Here is a 21,082-nt window from a genome sequence, read left to right as displayed (position 1 = left end):
GAAGTGGTACCACATGGATGTAAGGAACAGGAATAAGAAGTTTTAGTCAATTAAACTGTTCTCCTTCTCCCTGTGTGAAAACTGAACCTAGTGCATCTTCTGGCCTAGGCTGGAGAAAGCCCAGAAGTAAGAGGAGCATCTCCATCTCCCCAGTCCCATGCAACACACTGCCATCTCACTCCTTTTATAACCCTGTGGTGATAAAAAGAGCAGTTGGTTTGAGTTTAGACTTAGTTTAGCAAGAAAATTATCTTTTGTCAGGAAAGGCCTTTCTGTCTGTCATGCTCGTCCTAAATCATCTCATCTGATTTGTGTGCTTCTGGGGCAGAAAGGCAGCCGAAGGCTGTGTGCTGTGTACTGCGGAAAGACACAGTTTATAACCATAGGAAAACAACGTTCATAGTGTGCTGTAAGCTCCATGTGTCAGCTGATTGTTTTTGCAGAACACAATATTATTTCCTACTAAGGACAGAATCTGCTTTTTTGTCTCTTCCACCTTGTGTTAGTCGCACTTTGTTGTGTTGCACCCCTGCTGCTCTCTGGCCTGTACTCTTAGGTTCGTTTTATCCTTCTTGTCAAAGAAACCAGGTTTGTGGTGTGGAATATTTATTTGCAGCACTCTGATAGCTGCGGTTTTCTAATATCTACACTGATCTTGGGAGGGGAGGAAAAACTAATACCTATGGGGTGAAATCATGGCTCGGTGGAAGGCAATTGCAGAGTTCCTGCCGGCTTCTCTATGGCCAGAATTTCACCCTGGGAGTGCCTGGGGAACTGAATATCTTCACCATCCTGTCTCCTCTAACTGCCTGTCTTGACCCTGAATCAGGAACCCACAGAAATGCCTCTCAGCTGCTGTCTCTGTACAGCCCCAGAAGAAAGGAAAAAGGTCTGGTGGCTGCTCTGGAGCCAGACTGCTCCCCTGTTTAACCCCTCAAGTATTGCTTTTGTTTCTCTTTGTCCCCTAATTTGTTATTCCAGCACTGCTTGGCTTGGTGCAGAGGGGCTGCAGCATCCTCAGGACCTGCTGGCTGCTGTGCCAGTGTGGAGGTGCTGGACACAGGCATGGAGCCAAGCCTGCAAAACCAGCCTGCTCATGGTTTCAGTCAGCTGTGCTGAATGTGTGGTTGGGAGGGTGCATCTGCAGAGATTTGGTCCCTAAATTGCATTTTGCAGCTTCACGTTGTCTCGAGATGCCCCTGTCTGCTAAAACCTTTAGTCCTTCTTGTGTCTGGGAGTCTGGTTTAACTAAGCCTGTTATACCTGGGGACAGTGTCAACCCTCTGCCAGTAGCCCTGACCCTTGCGTGTCCCCGGGAGCTGGGCTCCGTGCGAAAGCTCCGTCTCAGCTCGGGTCTGCAGCAGGTCAGGTTTTGGCCTGAGCTGCTGGGTACACCTCTCAGTGTGGTACGTGATACCCAGGTCTGCAGCATCCCAGTCCTTCACCTGGGACAGTTTGTGTGAACATAAATCAAAGGACAGGTTGGGAGAGCTGATACCCTCTGTAGCCAGCTATTTTAGTACCTTTGGTAAGATTATAGCTGTTCGCTCTCTTGTAGGACACGGTTTCGTGACCAGCTCAAGTAAGTTCGCATGGCTGCTGAAGGTGTAAATTATTAAATCACTGTGGTGCACAGGGATTGCATCCACCACATTCAGAAAGCTTATTATCCCACCTTTGAACGACAGCCATTACATTTTCCCTCTGTTTACGCTTGTGTTGTGCGGCTCCAGGCATCCCACCTGTTGCAGAATGTTTTGCCCTCTGCTGCAAAAATCAGGATTTTATCCTTGCTTGTGACACGGATGAGCAGAAGGACTGCTCACGAACAGGCTGTATTTTTGCAATGCCACTGGAAGGTCAAGTCCCCCCAGAACAAGCCTCCTGGGCCTGGGGCTTGTGAAGCTGAATGTTGAAGTCAGGCAAACTCTACCAAACCCACAATGAGATGAGCAGTCTCTGCAGTACAGGGGAGGGCAGGAACCGGCCTAGAGGCAAAGGGAAGAATGAGATGGGTCCCATTAGCATCAGCCCACACTTAGATCAGTTCAAAGCAACCAGAAAACTTCACGTTCTGCAGTAAACAGCCTGGATTTCATCACAGAAGAGATTATTTAGGAACTGGGGATATGTCCATGCCCAGGAGAAGGTGATGCCCAACCAGCACCACAGCTGCAGATTAGGGCCAACACCCATGGCTTCCCTTCACACACCCTTGCTTCGTGGCCGGCAGGTCGTCTGTGTGGACACACCTGCAAAGCCACCTCCAACTGTACATGCCACGCTGCCACTTACTACTGGAGAACGGCTTCAGCTGGCACCTGAAACACATGGGTGAGCTCAGTACCTAAATCAGGCCCACAGGGTCCTGTCTTTTCCTCCTGTGCTCTCTTCAGCAGATGTTTTCTTACAGCAGCCTCAGAACACTGAGACACAATGAGGTAAGAGATGGCTCGTGTGGCTCTGTCAACTGGAAAACGCAAGGTTAAATACTGTAAGCTCTTGGCCAAAGCAAGCCAGAGTGTCCTCTGGGGCTGATCCTGCCCTCGCTGAAGTCAACGGGAATTTTGGCTGATTTTGCTGGCTGCTGTGAGCTATCTAAATAATTACATTTTTGGAGATAGAATTTACTATGTCTAAAAAGAATTTATTACCCTGTGCTGGACTGACAGCAATTGTATTTTTTATATTGTGTATTACTGCACTGGTAGGCTTTTAAAATTACAATCCGACATCCCTTGCATGCAGGGACTTCTTACCATCCATTACCATAAAGTCAGGATTCCAGCCATGTTTTTAGCTCTGAGGATGGGAAGAATGATCACAAATAGCAGCTCAGGTCTTACTGGAGAAGGCTCTACCAGCCTGGACCTTGTCATTACATGGAAAGCAGAGATCTGTGTAAACCGGTTCATCCCTCTGGCTAGTGTCAAGGTGGGAACCACATGGGAAAGATACCACTCAGGGCGGAGGTACCTGACCGGTTCATGACCCGACTTCGAAGTATGGCACTTTTCTTGTCTTCACCATCTTCCAGAAATGAAGCATAATGAGCTGGGAGGTCTCATGCCCAGGACTTCCAATTCCTATATGGAGAAATGTAAGGGAAAAATGAGATGCAGATGTTTACTCCTTTACTGTGCTCTTGCTGAAAATTATCTCATCCATGCTCCTTTAACCTCTGATGTTGAAAGGCCTGATCCAAAAACCTCAGGGGGATTATTCAGGGGGATTTCACTTTGGAAAAGCCTCCTAGCAAGTGTGTAACCTCCTTGGAAAGACTGTAGCAATCTATCATTTTATCTGAATGAGGTTATCCCAGAGGGCACCCTGGGGTTTTGGCCCATGCTAAGCAGGACCCCAGACCAGAGCACCTCCTGAGACTGTGAATCTCCCATACACCACCTCTGCTTGTGGATATTTCGTTTTTGTGTTATTTGCTCATATTTTGGCATTGCTGCCAAAACTTTCCTGGCCTTTGAAATGTGAAGGTGCGTGCCACTCGAACAGTAAATCAGTAAGTTGAGACTCGTCATGAGTGAGGCTTGTCTGCAATTGCCTCCCGGCAACCATCTAAATGAGTTTCTTTTAACACTTCTGTCACTGCTCTTCAGAGTTCAGAAAAATGCATGCAAAGAGCAGAACGTGCTGCCTTCAGCAGCTTTACACCCAGCGTTACCTCTGAGTGTTGGGAAATCTTGTCACGGAGCTACGGCCTGGAAGGGTGTCGAGAGAAAGACAACCCTCTGAGTGGGTTATTTATAAGAGTACTAGTCTGGGAGAAGGACACGGAGGAACATGGGTTGAAGTGACTATGCCAAGGGCATCACACTGTGTTTTCCACAAATGACACCCAGCTCTTCTGTCTCTGGCCCACAAAGCCCCCTGGAGCCCCTACACCTCTGCAGGCCCAGTGCCTTTTGGTGTTTGGTGTGGGCAGCTTGAGATGTATGTGTGCATGTGTCCTTCCAACCTCAGCAAGACCTTCAGTTTGCACTCGCTTTGTCTGCCTTCAGTGCTGCTTCCCTGGCTCCTGGCAGCTGGCTTCAGTGGAGGCATGCCACTAACCCAATGCCCCCACACACTTCTAGCTGGCAATAGTGTCAGGACTCATGGGAGACCTTACTGCTCACCTGCATGTCCAAGAGCACTTTAGGAATGCCTGCAGTCCAGCTTTGTAACATGGAAACACTGCTGCTCACTGCTTGGCACCTCAGAGGTTGCTTTCCCCCAATCTCAAGAAATACCAGGCATCAAAAGGAGTGAGTAACATAAGAGCCAGGTGGGCATCAGTTCCTAACTGGCATGGACAACACCAGGCACTTGCAGGATACCTCTTTCCTGGTGGATCAGTGCTCACAGCATCAAGCAGGGCACAGGTGGAGAAGGAGCAGGCATCCACACCTAGCAAAAGAAGATGTTTCTTGACAGAAATAAAGCTCGGGCTCAGCAAATGTATTCTGATTTTCAGTTTCTGTGGTTACGGACAAAGTTTCTTCAAATGATCACAGCAGCTCAAGCATGCAACTCTTTCCAGGAAGGGTTTCATGCTGAAATTTTTTGCTTCTTCAGAGAGAAAGCTGGTTGGGTTCAAGCTCCCCTGGGATAGGAAGCTTTTTGTATATAGGACTTCAAATCAAAGTTGCTGCGTTTCACTCTACTTCATAGTTCAGTCTGGCAGGGATCTACCAGATTTTCCACCTTTTGAGTCTTGCTCCTCTAAAACTCAAGCTTATCACAGTCAAGCAAATATTCAAGCTGGACTTTGATGAGCTGCAAAAGAAGTGAAGTTGTGGCAGGAAAACCTGGATCACAAAGAGCATTCAAGTACAAGATAGTTTCCAAAAGTCTCCTAAAACAGGATGAGCCAAACTGGAAAATTGTGATGCTGTTTTCTATTGACCCCCCACTCAAGCTCAACACTGTTTGGGCCACAACCTTTAATCTGACCCATCTACACTTATTACTCTTGAAAAATAAAATAAAATAAAATAAAATAAAATAAAATAAAATAAAGCATTCTAAGAGAGTTTTAAAATAGCTCCAGTGTGACTCAAATTCAGCAGAAGCATGTCATTTTAAGCTTAAAAAAATGCTTTATCCTTAATTTTCCCTGCAATGTTCAAATCCACAAAATGAGGTGCTATTCACACCACCAGCCCAGCATGACTCCCCTGGGCCAGGGCCAGAAGCAGATCCAGGTTTCCATGGGTGGAGGCAGGGACCAGCATTTTGTGTCTTCAGTGTCTGTGCAGAGGCCAAGGGGAAGCATGGAGGGATCAAACGGAGGTTGCATCTCCTTTCGAGAGGGCAGCCAGGAGGCGGGCAGCCTACCCAGAGGGACAGGGATGGCACCGTGGCATGGATAAGGCATATTCCCCAGCCTTATGCTGCCCACCAGCTTCTTTTCAACAATGTTGGGCAGCCCTGTCCCTTCGAGGCTCTCCATGGATTTGCACAGCTGTCAGGACCAGGCTACTTTCTCCCGTTAGGTTTACTTTTAGCCATTCCTTTCCTCAGTACATTAGGAATTGAAATTATGTCTTTATTTAGATCTCTTTCCTTTTTTATTATTTTTTAATGTAATTCCTATCTTCTCTCCTTCATTCCTCTCCTCTTGAACACAAATAAACCTCCCTTTGCTGCAGTAACACTCAGTGGTGGCTCTTTGCTACACTTCAGCGTGGTGTCATGCAAACCCCAAGGTGACATGACAGCACCTACTCTGCAGATCTAGGGCCAGGTGTGTGGCTCAAAGATACCATGGTGCAGCTTCGTGATGCACTTAAGCTATAACCTCTTTCTCTCTCTCTCTGTATAGGATCTATATGATGACCAACAGAGGCACCTAAATGCTCTCTCTAGTCCCCAGCCATTCGAACACCCTACTTTCACTCACCTTCTGCCACATCCCAGCTGTTGTGTAAGAAATATTGGTGCTGGCACTAAAGAAAGGGGGAAATCCCACATGGCCAGAGGTAAAGGAGCAAGTTGGGGGATGTCTGTTGGCTGCATGTAGACTTAGGTTGGCCTAAGGCAGCCCTGGCAGGACAGCCCAGGTCAGGACAGAGCCACAACTCTGCAGTGCCCAGACAGCCACAGGATCTTCTTCCCTGGCACACTGCTCCCATGGACGCCATGGGTAATATGGTGGAGATGGACACCAGAAGTAAATCTGGCTGTAGCCTCAGTGCTGCATGGGCAGCCTGTCCCCACAGCACCCTGCCAACCATCCTCGGCTGCCTTAGATCAAGCCATAGCAGTATAGCCGCTTTAAACCAGGATGTGTGCACTGGCAGAACGCTGGATGAAGTGCTCCTTTCTGAAACAGGAAGCTATTTAATGAATTATGGCTCTTTGCCCTCCCAAGCGAGTATCAGTGTTTGGAATAGCTGTGAGAAGACAAGCTGTAAACATCCCGCAAGCAGCCTGGCATAAGCTGGGCACAGGCACATGGGAGCAATCGCTGTGATGCTCTGCTTAGCAAACGTGGCTAATCACGCTCATATTTTTCCCTGCAGGCACAGGCAGCCCAGAGATTCCTATAAAGACTGTTTTACAGCCTCCCTGAGGGGTAATTAGCAGCAATAAAAATATTTTCAAAATTGCTGGCTGGTTAATAGCATGCACAACATAGGAGAGCTTTGAGTCCCAGCATCAGCTATGATGAGGCATGAAATGCCTCCAGACGCAGGAGTAGTCCAAAACAAAAGCCTGTGTTTTGCCTCTCCGGCATAGAGCAGCAGCAGCCTGGGACACGCAGGGGAGACGTTGCTTCAGGCAGGACAGAAACATAAAACCCAAATATTGTGTTTAACCACTATCCAAGTAAAAGAAATCTCCCTTGTGTAAATTGAATTCAGAGCTCTGCTCCTACGCAGGGCCAGCTGGAGCCAGCAGGAGACATAATTTTGCATCTTCACTTGCTTGAGGTTTGCAGAGGAAAGAAGCTCAGTGTGATGGTGTCTTAGTGACCAAGCTCATGTCCTCTCCCGAACCCTTCAAGTACCTCTTCGTGTTTGAATTTCAAAGTAAGTGTTGCTGTTCTCCTCAGAGGTTTCTTCAACAAGCCAGAGGGGAAAGGCTTGAAAGGGGTAGGAGGTGAAGGACATGCTAAGGGCTCTGTTGCTGAGTCTTACAGATGTAAAGCTCTCAACCCACCTGCATCCACATGCCTGTGCTGCTCAGGACTCACTTTCTTCAGCTCTTGGGGACAGCATGTTCTTCCTTCCAAACTGATGGAAAGAAAGAGCAAAAGGAAACCCCATGAACTATATATGCAATAAGCAGAGATATGGGGCTGGCAGAGACGAATGTGCAAGAGTCAAGAGACAGGGCAAGTGATGAACCCACTTGAGCTCCAGATGTGTCCTTCTTGTTGCCCTTTCCAGTGATTTTGGACCTTGCACTTAGCAAATTAGACAGCTTTGGAACAGCTTCCTGCACGTTACAGACAACACGATACAGCCTGACAGTGAAGGTGAGTATAATATGCAAGTGTGATGACTGATAGTGAAACAGACTTTATTTTTAAGGAGTTACAACAAGATCTTTTCCTTTTAATGTTAGTTTGAACTACAAAATGTTTAAAAATAGCTATATTAACAGCTGGACATGACCAGTACATTGGTGTTGGCTAACTGGGAGTTGGTAGGCTGGTCAGTCACACATCCTCTGGAATCGAAGTCCATGTTAGAAATCCATAGAGCAGTACAATAATAGTCTTCTATAGTTCACTTGGAGCATCACATCATGTTATGCTTAAAGACCTTTTTCTCTGGATACTTCTTTTCTGCATTGTTCCTCACATCTGTTAATGTCATATATAGAAGGAAAAAAGAGGTTTCAGAAATAAGATGCAAATTTTCTGTGATTAGGAAATATTTGTCTATAAAATCATCTCCAAAATCATCCTCCTTTCACTAGCAAGTATCTCATTGTAAAACTGACTTCTGACTGTGAATCTTGTAAAAAATAATACGCAGAAGCATAGAGTCTTGAATTCCTGCATGTGTCCTGTATGAATAAAAGACTTCACTTTAATTCCTTTCATTAAAGACAAGAGCTAGTTTTAAAAAGGACGCTTTTTTTTTTTTTTTTAACCTGGTCTATTAATAGTGTTCAACATTAAATTACCCCCAAAGACTGCAAAATTATAGAGGAGATGGGTTGTTGGGGTTTTTTTTGAGAAGAGATACAATGCCTGAATAATTTTCACAAGAGTGCTCTGGATGGAAATAAACTTCTGCAAGGAAAATGTTTAGACAAATGAATTGGTCTGAGTTACTTGGCTTAAATTCCAGAATAGTATTCCTACTCAAGTACTTTAAGAGCTTTGATGGGTTTCTGGTCGGCATTAAATGCAAAACATCAAACGGGTTGTGAATGGAAGTGGGTGGAACCAGTTCTGAGCACTGCAAGGCTGCTGCCTTTGTTTGGCTCGTTATTGGTAAGATTTACTTCTACAGAGACATTTATGACAGCAGATCAAATCTTGCTTATTGGGCTGACACTATGCCATCTGCTGTAGCAAACATATTTCACATGTTTGGGGTTTGAAGTGTTTCTAGCCTTACACTGTCCTGGCATTGCAAGACTCTGGGCCTGACACTGGAGAGAAAGAGCTTTCCTTGGGATGGCCAAGAGTGTGTCATAGAATCATAGAACGGTTTGGGTTGGAAAGGACCTTAAAAACCATCTAGTTCCAACCCCCCTGCCATAGGCAAGGACACCTCACGCTAGACCACTTTGCTCAAGGCGCTGTCCAAACTGGCCTTGAACACTGCCAGGATGAAGCAGTCCACCACTGTCTTTTGCAAAGTGCATAACCACAGAAGATGCAAGGTTATGGGGTCTGCGGCAAGGATATTGGGGATTTAAGGACCCTGCAGAGCCCTTAGCAGCCAGACAGCTTCAAACCCTCAAAGAGGGACATGCTCTGAGTTCTCCCCTCCTTCCTTTCAGCTACTTTCCAGGCCAAGCATGCATGTACAGGGCTAATGCAGTGTGCAAGAGCATTTGGGGAAATGAAACAATGAAATGCCTGTTTGATGAGGGATCAAAACATAATAAATGGAGGTAGGTCCAGAAGTGTTGCCAAAAGGACCCAAGAACACAGTGTTATTAAATACAAACCACCACCAAAGCTCTGCAATGGCTGGTATACTCATATAATGAGAAAGTAGTTGCTACTTGGCAATATCAGAGCTTGGAAGCTAGTGGATGATGGCCTGTTTTTCCAAAGGCTTTTCTCATCGAGGGATGCAAGCCATTCTCATAAAGCTAACAGCTGCAGGCCAGCCCAGAGCCCTGGGAGCCAGATCCTACTCTAATTCCTTGTGATTGTAATGTGAAAGAAAGAACAAAGGGCTATATCCTGCCATTGATACTTTTTCAGAGCTCTTAATGGGCATAGCTTGGAGACCCAGATATAGATCAATGGCAGGATACGGTCATAATGACCCAAACTGAGCTAAAAGAACGGTGTCTTCCTATTTCAGCTTAATATGACATAGCACTTGCACATAACAGAGACCAGATTTTTCATTTGAACAAGTCATCCAAGTATCTCGTGCATCCCAATGAAGGACGGCTTGAATAGTAAATCCCAAGCCTAACACTTCAATAAATCGAGCAAATTTGTTATAGCGTACCACACCGAGAAGTATCTGAAGATCCTGTTAGTTCAGCCTTTGCAGGTACAGTATCCTGACTGAGACCACACCTGGGGTTGCTACCAAGAGAATGAGCACCATTAAAAGATAATGGATGGTGACGGATGCTTCTCCACAGCACTCAGCACCAACTTTGCCATGTCTTTCTGTCTGTGCAGGCCAATATATGTGTGATAAAACTATATTTTAGAGCTCACTAGCTAAATATTCAAGTCACTGAATATTTAACCTTCCTTTATAGTGTGTGCATTACTGCATGGATCAGTAAAAAAAGGTTTCAGCTGAACAATATTTTTAGAAGCTAGCTTATTCTTTTACCAGTGGTTATTAGTCCAAACAACTCATGACAGTTTTATTTCTCTTTAAACTTTTTCTCCCTCTCAGTTGGAGGTAGCATTTCAAAATATCTGGAAGGGTGCTATTTGTTTTTCTTCCCAAAAGCTCCACAAAGATGTTGTGGATAACCACAAAAGTATCATCCACATTCCTTTATGGTAGGGCACGGTGGTATGATTTATTCAAAACCAGAGTGTACTTTAAGCATGTGCCAAACCAAAACGCACCAGGTCCCAGAACAGAGCCCTGGAGAATCCACCTAGACTGTTGACAAACCTGGCTCAGAAAAGCAACCTCTACACTGTCCAAGAGTAACAGGGTATGTGACAGTGCTGCTAAAAACCCAGGAGGTTAACACAAAGCAACCAGGCCATCTGGGGCTGTTTAGCTGTTCTTGCAGTGTCATACCATAACTTGGCGTGAAGGGCTGGAGCCTCCAGCAAAATCAGACATGACAAAATCTTCTGAGCTGAGTCAGAAACAATAATAATTCTTTTCACTGCAAAGAAGCAGAAATCACTGGCTTTTGCATATCTGAGACCATCTGACAGATAGGGGTGTCTGGGCAGCAGTGCCTTTTGCCTACTGATCACCTTGAAAATGTGAAAATGCTGAGAAAAGAAGGGCTCATTAGGCTTTATTGCACAGTAAACATTTACAGTGTTGGTTCTTGTTCCAGTAAATGAGGCCACATCTATATCTACAGTGTAACCAGCTACTGAAGCAGCAATGGATCAGGATGGACCCCCACTTCATCTGCTGCATTTTAGGCACATGGTGTGCTTCCCAGACAGGCCTGCCCGCTCTCAGTAGAAGTTGACAAAGATGAAGTTGCCCTGAGATGAAATACATAATATTGTCTTTTTCAATCTTTTCCCTTTATTGAGGCAAACTGAATTAGGAATCAGTGTATGTCTTGGAGAAAAATAACTTCCTTCTATTGGCTAGGATGAGACAAACTCGATCCTTGTGTGACACAGAGAAATGGGGAGTGGAAGCCCAGCTGCTGTAACTACAGATCAATGGGTCCACACCTAGTGTAGGCTTCCCCCCTCAACCAGTGGCACTGCATAAACACAAATATCAGTAGCATTAGCAGGGGCAGAAATGTGGGGACCAGACAATCAACATGATGCAGTCTCCAGCACCTAAGATGCTAATTCCTGTAAACAGGGTCTGCTCTGACGGTCTATGCCTGAGGGAATAAAAATGCTTGAGATGATGCAATGAGGTAGCCTGAGGTAAAGCTGAACATGCTTTTTACTGGGTTACTAAAAGATAAGGGTTGGGAACGTCTGGAGAAAGCAGAGTGAAGCTGAACTCTCACACGTTCAGCTGTACGTAGCTGGAAGCTCCCACACGGGAGGAAGAGCAAACCTAATTCTTCCTTTATGCATTGCTTCTCTATCATTTTTGTGGATGCTTCCTACAAACACTGCCCTGGAAATGCTGTCATTTAAGGATAATTTTTATGGTGGGTTTAAAAGTAGGTAAGTTCAGGACAGCTTGTGGCAACAGTAGAACCCTGCTACCCAGAAGAGGTGTAGGTCCTGCCTCCGCATCTCTGGAGGTTGCTTGTGAGGCTCTTGTGAGGCTGCCAACTTGCCCATCACCCGGGGCATAGGGGTGACGTTCTGGTTTGGTAACATTTTTATTCTCGGTCTGTGGGATGCACATGAGTACCCGCAATGCAAGATAATGATGCTTCAAGGCATTTTGGTTTTGGTATTTTTTTGCAACTGGTGTCCTCATGTCACAAAGCCCCGGGCTTGCATAGGCTGAACTGTGCAAATCTTCAAGCAGTGACCCAAATTGTGCAATTTAGGACTGCTTGGTCGTGGTGGAAGGGAAAATAAGAATGTGCAATTCTGTGATTGCTGAGACAGCCGTGCTTCTGCAGCCACAGTTTGCTTTTGAATTTTAGGAGTTACTGAGAAATTTAGCCACCCTGGAAAGTAACAAGAGAGGAAAAAAGTCCCAGAAAGAACCCAAGCTGGTTCTGGGAGCAGGAGAACCAACAAAGTCTGGTTTCTTGTGTTGGGTTTCTTTTTTTTTCCTTGTTTGGTGACCTTCTGAATCCCACTGCACTAACCCCAGCCACTGTCCCATCCTCTGTGCTTGCTTTTCTTTGATTTTGTTTTATTTTTGTGGCTATGCTTATTACCTATCCCACATACAATTGAATTCATTTGGCATTATTTCCAAAAAAGAAAAACACACAGCCCAAGAAGAGAGAAGAGAACTATAACTCTAAAATTAAAATAGCCAAAGGAATATCACTGTGTCTTTCCCAAGACTCCCATCCTCTTCCCAGTTCCTTCCTATGTCACCTGTACCTGCTCATGTCACCCTCCCAGCTGACACTATGCACATCCTGGCTGCTGCAGCATGGGGCTAGTAAGGATGGAGCTCTCTCTAATTTCCCTTTCACAACAGCTGTTATTGGAATGTTTCTCCGCTACGTGGCTGCTGATTTTGTAAGCCTGTGCTATCTTCAAAACTGTTACCTGCAGTCTTGCTTACCCAAAATTGGCAGCGGGGTGTGTGTATCAAAATTTATTTAAAAGGTTAAAGACAGAGACAGGCACTATGGCTGCACAGGTCACACTGCATTTGGAAATCAGGCTAATATGTACTTCATTTTTTGTGTGTATAAGGGCTTTTGTCTTTAAATAACTGCTGTTCCAGAACTCTGTTTTCTTTGGCTTCTTTAATTATAGCATTTCAGATTTTTCTTCCCCTTGTTTGACTCCTCCACTTACTGTACTTTGCTGTAGTTCCTCAAGCATGCAGGAGTGTGTTAGCTGCAAAATGACTGTGTGCTGAATGAGCAATTATCCTTCATTTGTAAACGTGTCTCGTCATTAAGAGCCAAACTGCTGGATACATGCAGAGTTGGGCTGCTGCAGGTTTACTCAGAGAGGCAGATTTCTCTTTAGAGCTCTTTGGTACAGGGCTATACATCTGAAACCACAAGCAAAAAGTACAACAAGCCAATTCAAACCATGTCTACTTCCATCTAAATCGTGTGGTCCTTGCAGAGTGAATGTGGTCCAATCTGAGCTGGAGAATGGTGACCAGTGAGAGGCCACCTATTTATTTACTTTGAAGAGAAATAAAGAGTATAAATGTCACACCCTGTACTGCCAGCAAGACAGATGCAGACTGAAAGAGAAGATGTCCCCTTTTACTGCCATGAAATCTGTGGAAGAGGATCAGATTGTGAGATCAAAAATGGCATTCATCCTTATAACCTGGAAGTTAACACAAGGCAAAATCCAAGAGGTATGAGCCCGAAAGAAATTAGAGGAGAATAGAATAATTTTAGTTGCAAGGGACCTCCAACAATCTGACCTGACCACTTCAGAGCTGACCTAAGTTAAAGCACGATATTAAGGGCATTCTTTTAAACACTGACAGACTTGGGACATCAACCACCTCTCTAAGAAGCCTGTTCCAGAGTTTGACCACCCCCTCCACCCCGGTAAAGAAATGCTTCCTAATATCCAGTCTGAACCTCCTCTGATGCAGCTTGGAACCTATCACTGGATCCCAAGGAGAATTGATCAGCACCTCCCTCACCACTTCCCCTCTTTGGGAACTGTGGAGAACAATGAGATCTTGGAAGGCAGCAAAGCCTTGGGGCATCTGGACACAGTGCGGATACAAGTGACTTACTCAGATACAAGATTTTGAGGTGCTGCAGTAGCAGAAATACGAGCCAGGCACTGGTGTCCCTCAGACATGCTTGTCCAAGAATTGGGGTGTAGCTCCCCTCCTTTGTGAAGTGATTCTGCAACAACAGGTCCAGTTGAGGCATTTCATGATTAGACTGGGCTGACTGAGAGGGTGGCTAAGAAGAGTCACTCCCTGTGACTCCCTGTGGCAGGGCTCACCAGCATGACTTCTGGGGCAAGATCATCATCATCATTTGCAGCATGGTTAAATGGCAGCAGTGGGAGGAGCTAGTGCTGTTCAGACACTAGAAATCCTCAAGAAGAAAAGCAGTGACTTTTCATGTTTCCTGTCTGATAAGAAGATACAACTGCATCTCTGAAATGGAGTCTGACACCTGGAGCTGGAGGGGTCAGGTGAAACTCCTCACATAGTCCTGCAGGTGGTGGGATGCTGACACAGCAACCCCACAGCTGAAGAAGTTGAGAGCAGAACAATACCCTGTGTCAGCCTGGAAGATGGGCAGAAGGAGAGCCTGACTGGTCTTTCTAATCTGTAATTATTTTTCTAACATTATGTAGAGGGATAGTCCCACAATGTCAAATTTTATGGTGCTAGTTTCAGCAAAAATATGTGTTGCAGGTCCCACTTTTCTGGAGGCATGAAACAGCTTCAGTTCATAAATTCCTCTGCCATTGCAGCATTGTCACCAGGTCTGAAGGTGTTTTCTGCTGACATATCCCTGCATGTGCCTCTCTTCCTGTGCCTTGTACAGCAAATAATCATGAAATTAGCCACCCAGCCCTTCAGACACAGGCATCACAGGCAAAGCACTGTCTTGCCAATATTACAACACAGAGCAGTGAACTATCTTGGATTTCCAAAACTCTAATACTGTGTTTAAACAGGGTGCTGAACTGCAGAAAAAAGAGAAAATAAGTCTATTAACACAATATCATCCAGGCACATGACAAACCTCACTCTTTAAGCCAGATGAAAGCATTTAAAGGAATTTAAGAGGATTGTGCCATGAATATGCCACAAAAACAATTGCTGTGGAGACTGCGAATGCTCAACTCTTCCAGAGAAGCAGGACTTGGAGGATAGTTCTTCACAACTAAACTCACAAGGGCCACGGACCAAGGCCAGGCAGCACTGAAGGGTTCATGTCACATTGGCGCTGCTTAAGGCTCTTCTAGGTCAGGCTCATGCCGCAGAGATCTGTGCAGAGCAGTCCAAAACAGCTAAATGTGAAGTGTTCAGGCAATCAGATGTCCAGAGCTCTGACTCCCAGTCCTTTTCTCTTGAGCAGAATAGATGTTATTGCCGTAACATCTCGCTCTGAAGACTCCAAGAGTGAGAAGCTAAAACCACAAGATCCTGTTGGGGGGTTGCGGGGCAGCGGGTTGCAGGGCAAGAGGTGTTGGTGCTTATAGCTTTTTTAAGAGTGTGGGAGTCTTCCCATCTGACAGCAGAAGAGCTGAACAAGACTCGCCATTGAAGCCTTAAAGCTGTCCATGTGTTTCATTTGTGGATGTGCTTTTTTGTTCAATTGGAATTTGGACAGTGTTTTGTACCGAGCGATTTCCAGAAAATCTTGCTCTTCATCCTGCTGGAATTTCTAAGGAGATATTTGCCCAGGCTGTCCACATGAGTGTCTCTTGTAATGTTTGATCCCTCAGAGAACAATCATGGATGAAACGGCTAAAAAGTATTGTGTAACTCTGTTTTTCTCAATTAGGAGCCTGGAAATAACAAATACACTGGAATGTGGTTTCAGTCCATTCCCTTTTTATTTGACCTCCTATCAAGAAGAAATAATATCTTCTTTTGGAGTAGGAGCTGTGTCAGCCAGTATATTGGCACATCCGTGAAATGTACAGGCCTACTTCAAAACAACATCTTTCTTTGGAGAGGAAATTGCACTGAATTTCTTCTTAAGTCTTGGCCAGCCATGCAATGACAGGATGGGAGTTTGTCCTGCTTTTCACCAGATCTTTGCAGTCCTCAATCTCAAGTGAAGCCCTTCCAGAGCCATCCCCTTTGATGGCTCTGTGGCTTAGAGCATCCCTATCCCTCTTCTGCAGTACTGCCAGCCCTCCACCCCAGCTCCCAGAAAGCCTCTTTCCAAAGTCTCCTTGACCACTGAGAGCCCTGTACTTCCACCAGCCCTTTGCCCTGCCAGTGCCTGTGCAGAGACCATGCTGTCCACCAGCTCTGGGACCCTTTGGGGAACCAGCCCCCCTCCCACCCACCCCTTCCCTACATCTGGGATCTGACAGTGTAAACCCCAGAGCGCATGTGGCCCATGGCTGTAGCCAGACACTCCTGTGGCCAGTCTTCTCCTCACGTCCAAGTTTGCTGAGAGCAGAGGGGGAAGGCCAGCAGAGGGGGGTACAGCCAAAGAGTCCTCCTGTGGCTGCTTGTACCTTCTAGCAGGCATTTTGTGATTCTCACACGCATGTGAGGCCCCATTACTGTATGTGGGAGCACTGGTGGAGACAACAATGATTCCCTCTTTGGCCAGCTTGGCAAGCTCACCTTCTTCACAGGCATCACCACAGCCACAGGCACACCAGCCCCCTTGATCTATGTAGGATATCTCCTGCACTGCATCCACCTTTTCCTGTCAGCAGTACATCATTTCGGACCTACGCTTCCTCCTCTTGCTTCTGAGGAAACTTCGTCCCCAAATCAAATGTCGGAAAGAAATAAATCGCTGGGATGTTTGAACCGTTACAAGGGGATTCCTCACTTGTCTGCAAGGATGTACAGGAAGCCGCTGCCAAGGTATTTCAGGAATGGCCATGGAGATGAAGGCTGGAAAGGAGGTGGGAGGACTATGTCTAGACAAGCAACTGACTATGATGTTTGGCTTGCTGATTTTGAAACTGTATTCCTAAAGACCTGGCAGGACCCTCTACTGGCATTTTTAAAAAAGCTTATGGAGGCCATAGTTAGCCTACAGCTGGTTTTTCCAACACTCAGTTTGCTTTTAAAACATCACCAAATAACAAATCATTTAATCATTCGGGAAATCTCACTCTGCTCCCATTTAAAATGTATTCTCCAAACATCACAGTCTGCTGCTTAATGATCCAACTGGGAAAATGTTTGTATTGCTTGCTTCCCACCCCCATACCCCCCCCATTTGATAATGGAATAAGGAATTCTTAACTGTCTAAGGTAAGAATTTAAAACAAATCTGAATGGACAACCCAAGTGTACAGCCAACATGTTCATAGACTCTTGGCTTCTCAGGAAAGGCAATTTCACCATCAGCCTGATCTCTGAACAGGCAAACTTCTGCCTACAGTTCATTAGGGGGCTATTTTGAAAACAGTGACTGCTTCTTGAGAAACCTGTGTGGTAGCAGAAGAAAACTGAGGTAAAATAACTGAGACAAGAACCACAGGCTGCCTATTTGCACAATTCATCCATGCTATCAACCTCTTGATTTGCCCAGCATATAAGGGCTGATGTAACTGCCTTGAAATCCACTGTAGATATAATTGAAACCTGCTGCAGAACTGGGTTTTTCTCACTGAGTGCTTGCTCAGTGTTACCGTGAAGTTTCAGTATTTTGCAAGGGTGTTTTATTGCTTGTCCTATATAGTAAATAAAATGCTGAAAAAGTGGCTTTCTCCCCAGGTTTGTTGTTTTTGTAGTGATTCCAGTAACTACCACATCACTGAATATCTCTTAATATGCTTGCACAGACATGAAAATTTATGATAAACAGATGGATTTTGAGAAAAAGCACCACGGCAGTAACACACAGCCTTGTCTTTCCATGTTCAGTCGCATGCTTTTTTATCATTATCCTCTATATGTTTTTCTTCCAACCACCCAGATATACGTTCCTAAAGAAACACACATTCTTCTCAACTTGGAACCATACAAGTGTAGCAAGCCACCTAATAGGAATATATAGGTCATGATATTTCATGGCTTACTAAGCTCTGATTCAGTGATTTATGCTCTTTCTCAGTTACTTCATCACCACTAGCTGCTGTTGAAGGAGCCAAAATGAATACAAATTATTATGGTTTGAAATAACAAAAAGGAAAGGCCTTTATTATGACTTAAATATCTATTTTAGGTTCATTTAAAAATATATTATTTCCATTTATTTTCAGAAGGAAAATGTTATGTTTATTTTACTTTTGTTAAGTCAAATGAATGGGCTATGCTCGCTTGCTACCAAAGGGAATATTTAGTACTACCATTAGTGCCATTAAAATCAGAAATAGGCCTGTGGAAACACTGTAATTCTGCCAACTCCGATGCACACGAGCAGGCTATGTCCCTTCTCAGGGGTACAAAATACATATTACACTGCCTGTGACTTGTCACAGTGCCCCTGCGTATTGCCTGCTGAGATGTTAGCCATGACAGGCATGGTTTGGAGGGGGCAGTAAACCATGAAGTTGCGGTTGGAAAGGGTGGTTTAAGGACAAGCAGACACACTCTTTTCCTTTTTAAACCTTTCTACTCTAAAAGCTAACCTTGACTTGGGAAGAGAGACCTCTGTATCTTCCAGTGCTCCTTCCAGGATCAGCCCTGAAGCCCCAGGAACCCCAGTGAGAACAGCCAGTGGGCAGGATGGATGGGGTGGGCTGGGGTCTGGTGCAGGGGTTGCCTTCAGGGATCTCATCATTTCCCACATCTGCTGCAACCCCTTGTGGGGCTGGTGCAGGAATTCACACCCACCAGCTGACCAGCAGACCAGTATGTGAGATGGAAAAGCTGTCCAGTAGGTTCTTAATGTATGTATTGTTAAGCCAATTAACTGAGCAGATCAAATACAAAACAGCTTTCAAACATACTGAGACACAGAATCATAGAATCCTAGAATGGTTTGGGTCAGAAGAGACCTTAAAGACCATTTAGTTCTAAAGCCCTGCCGCAGACAGGGACACCTTCCACTAAACCATCTTGCTCAAAGCCCCATCCAGCTTGGCCTTGAATAATTCCAGGGAGGGGACATCCACAACTTCTCTGGGCAACCCATTTCAGTGTCTCACCCCCTCATAGTGGATAATTTCTTCCTAATGTCTAATCTAAATCTACCCCCTCTCAGTTTAAAGCTGTTCTCCCTTGGCCTATCACTACATGCCCTTGTAAAAGGTCCCTCTCTACATTTCTTTAGGTATTGGAAGGCTGCTCTAAGATCTCCTCAGAGCCTTTTCTTCTTCAGACTGAACAAGCCCAACTGCCTCAGCCTGTCTTCATAGGAGAGATGTTCCAGCCCTCTGATCATCTTTGTGGCCTCCTCTGGACTCACTCAAGCAGGTCCATGTCCTTCTTGTGTTTGAGGCCCCAGAGCTGAAAGCAGGACTGCAGGCGGGGTCTCACGAGAGCAGAGTAGACAGGGAGAATCACCTCCCTTGACCTGCTGGCCATGCTTATTTTGATGCAGCCCAGGATACGGTTGGCTTGCTGGGCTGCGTGTGCACCTGCCGGCTCATGCTGAGTTTGTTGTCGATCCACGCTATCCAACTCCACTTTCACCAAAGTCAGCAAGAGTTTAGCCACTGATTGTACTGGAGCAGAGGGATGCAGATACTGTAGGACATTGAAGGTCTTCCCCCATGGTGTACCCTCTAAATCTTCCTACCAGATGCTGCAATTTGAAAGCCAAATATAATCAAATAACACCTAGCCATTAGGAATTTAGGTTTTTGGTAGACACTAAATGATTACACACCGTGTGCTTTGACAAACAAGATTAGCTCTGAGGAGGTACAGATGAACGGATGCCTACTGGCATTGGTACTTACTTTGCTTCTTCATCCTCATTGTAAATCATTGTACACCTGACGTAAATAGGGAGGTGCAATATCTGCTCGATTTTGCAAGGTCTTGCAATCAGCTCGCATGGTGTCTTCACGCATGTTACATGTATAGGGTGAATCAAGGGAAATAAAATGGTTGGAAAACTGTATTCAGAAAGTTGTTATGAGTGATCTGTGATCAGAATAGAAGGATGTGTGAAATGCACAAGGGCCTAAGTCCTTCATTATTCAATATTTTCATTAATAACTTCAATAGTGCATTAAAGAGTATGCTCAGTACTTAGTAGTCCTCATTTCGTAGATCATTATATTGGGAAGGGTAGCAAGCACTTTGATGTCTAGGACTGGAATTCAGAAAGATCTTGATAGTTCGAAAAGTAATTCAGTAACAATTTAAGTTTCACAGGTTTGCAGCTTTCAGTGGCTTATAGAATGCAATGACTCAATTTTGTCAAGCTGCTACGAAAAACAGTAAAGAGTATGCTGGGCTACGCATGTCTTCTGTGCAACAGATGACAGACTCCTTCTTTTCCCCTGAGTCACCAGAGACCCGTTGTGAGAATAGAGCAAGTAAAATAGAGGCAGAAGGTGAAAGTACTTTTTGCATATTGCAGACAGATAAGGGGAATAGGGAAGAGAACACAGTAAAACAAGTTTAAGAAAGAATTAAGCAAAGATGGAAATAGTTTTCCTTGTAAAAAGACAGAAGCAGAAAGATTTGTGGCAATATATAGGTTTTTCAACAAAGAGATGAAAAATGTTTCTTCACTTGCATTGTAGAGATGTCAGAAAAGTCTCAGTTAGTTTGCTCTGAGCCAGATTATTTCTATTGCCTTTGGTGGAACAACAATGGAAAGACTGTCAGAAGAAACCTCAATATTTGAAGAAGTTATCTCAATTTTGCTGGTGCCACTAATAAACACAGATTTAGCAGAACTCATTCATCTCTTTAAGACATTTTTTTAAGTATGGGAGAACATGTTTTTATAATGGGAGAAATACACATTTCTGTCACACTGGTGTTTTTTTTATTTTGGAAAGCAAATAAACTTTAAAGCAAGAAATAAAAAAATTAAGAAGAAACAGTAGAGAATTCCTGGAAGTCTTAAGAAGTTCCTGTGTATATAAAAGCAGATATAAATTTATCATTCTTCTTTTGTAGGAAAGAAAATCCTTAGAGTAATCCCAGACAGTCACCGTTGCCTCCTCTTGATACAGTTGACATTTCAGCTTTTTCTTTTTTTCACGTATGCTGCAGTCACACAAAGGACCCACAAAAAACAAACAAGAAAAATATTTTTAACCAGACAAGAATGTGTAAATATAAACAGGGCTGCTGAAAAGTTCAGTCAGTGCCATTTATAATTGCAGGGAGCTATAAGGTCTTTGAGTCAAGATAGGCTGCGTAAGTCTGGAGCCCACACATGAAGTAACTCTGAGCATGCTACTAGTGCTGGCTGTAAGATCTTCATTTGGCGCTGGAACCTCCTTCAGTGTATATCCTTCCATGAGTGTCCTAACTTTTCCATTTTAAGATGTTTCCATGCTACAGTACATCCAAAGTCCCAGATAATGAGGCAAAAGGAAGAAGGATTGGAT

Source organism: Nestor notabilis, unplaced genomic scaffold (assembly GCF_000696875.1).
Source record: "Nestor notabilis isolate BGI_N333 unplaced genomic scaffold, ASM69687v1 scaffold7097, whole genome shotgun sequence".
Taxonomy (NCBI): domain Eukaryota; kingdom Metazoa; phylum Chordata; class Aves; order Psittaciformes; family Psittacidae; genus Nestor; species Nestor notabilis.
The sequence above is the reverse complement of the archived record's forward strand: the minus strand, read 5'-3'. Positions refer to the sequence as shown.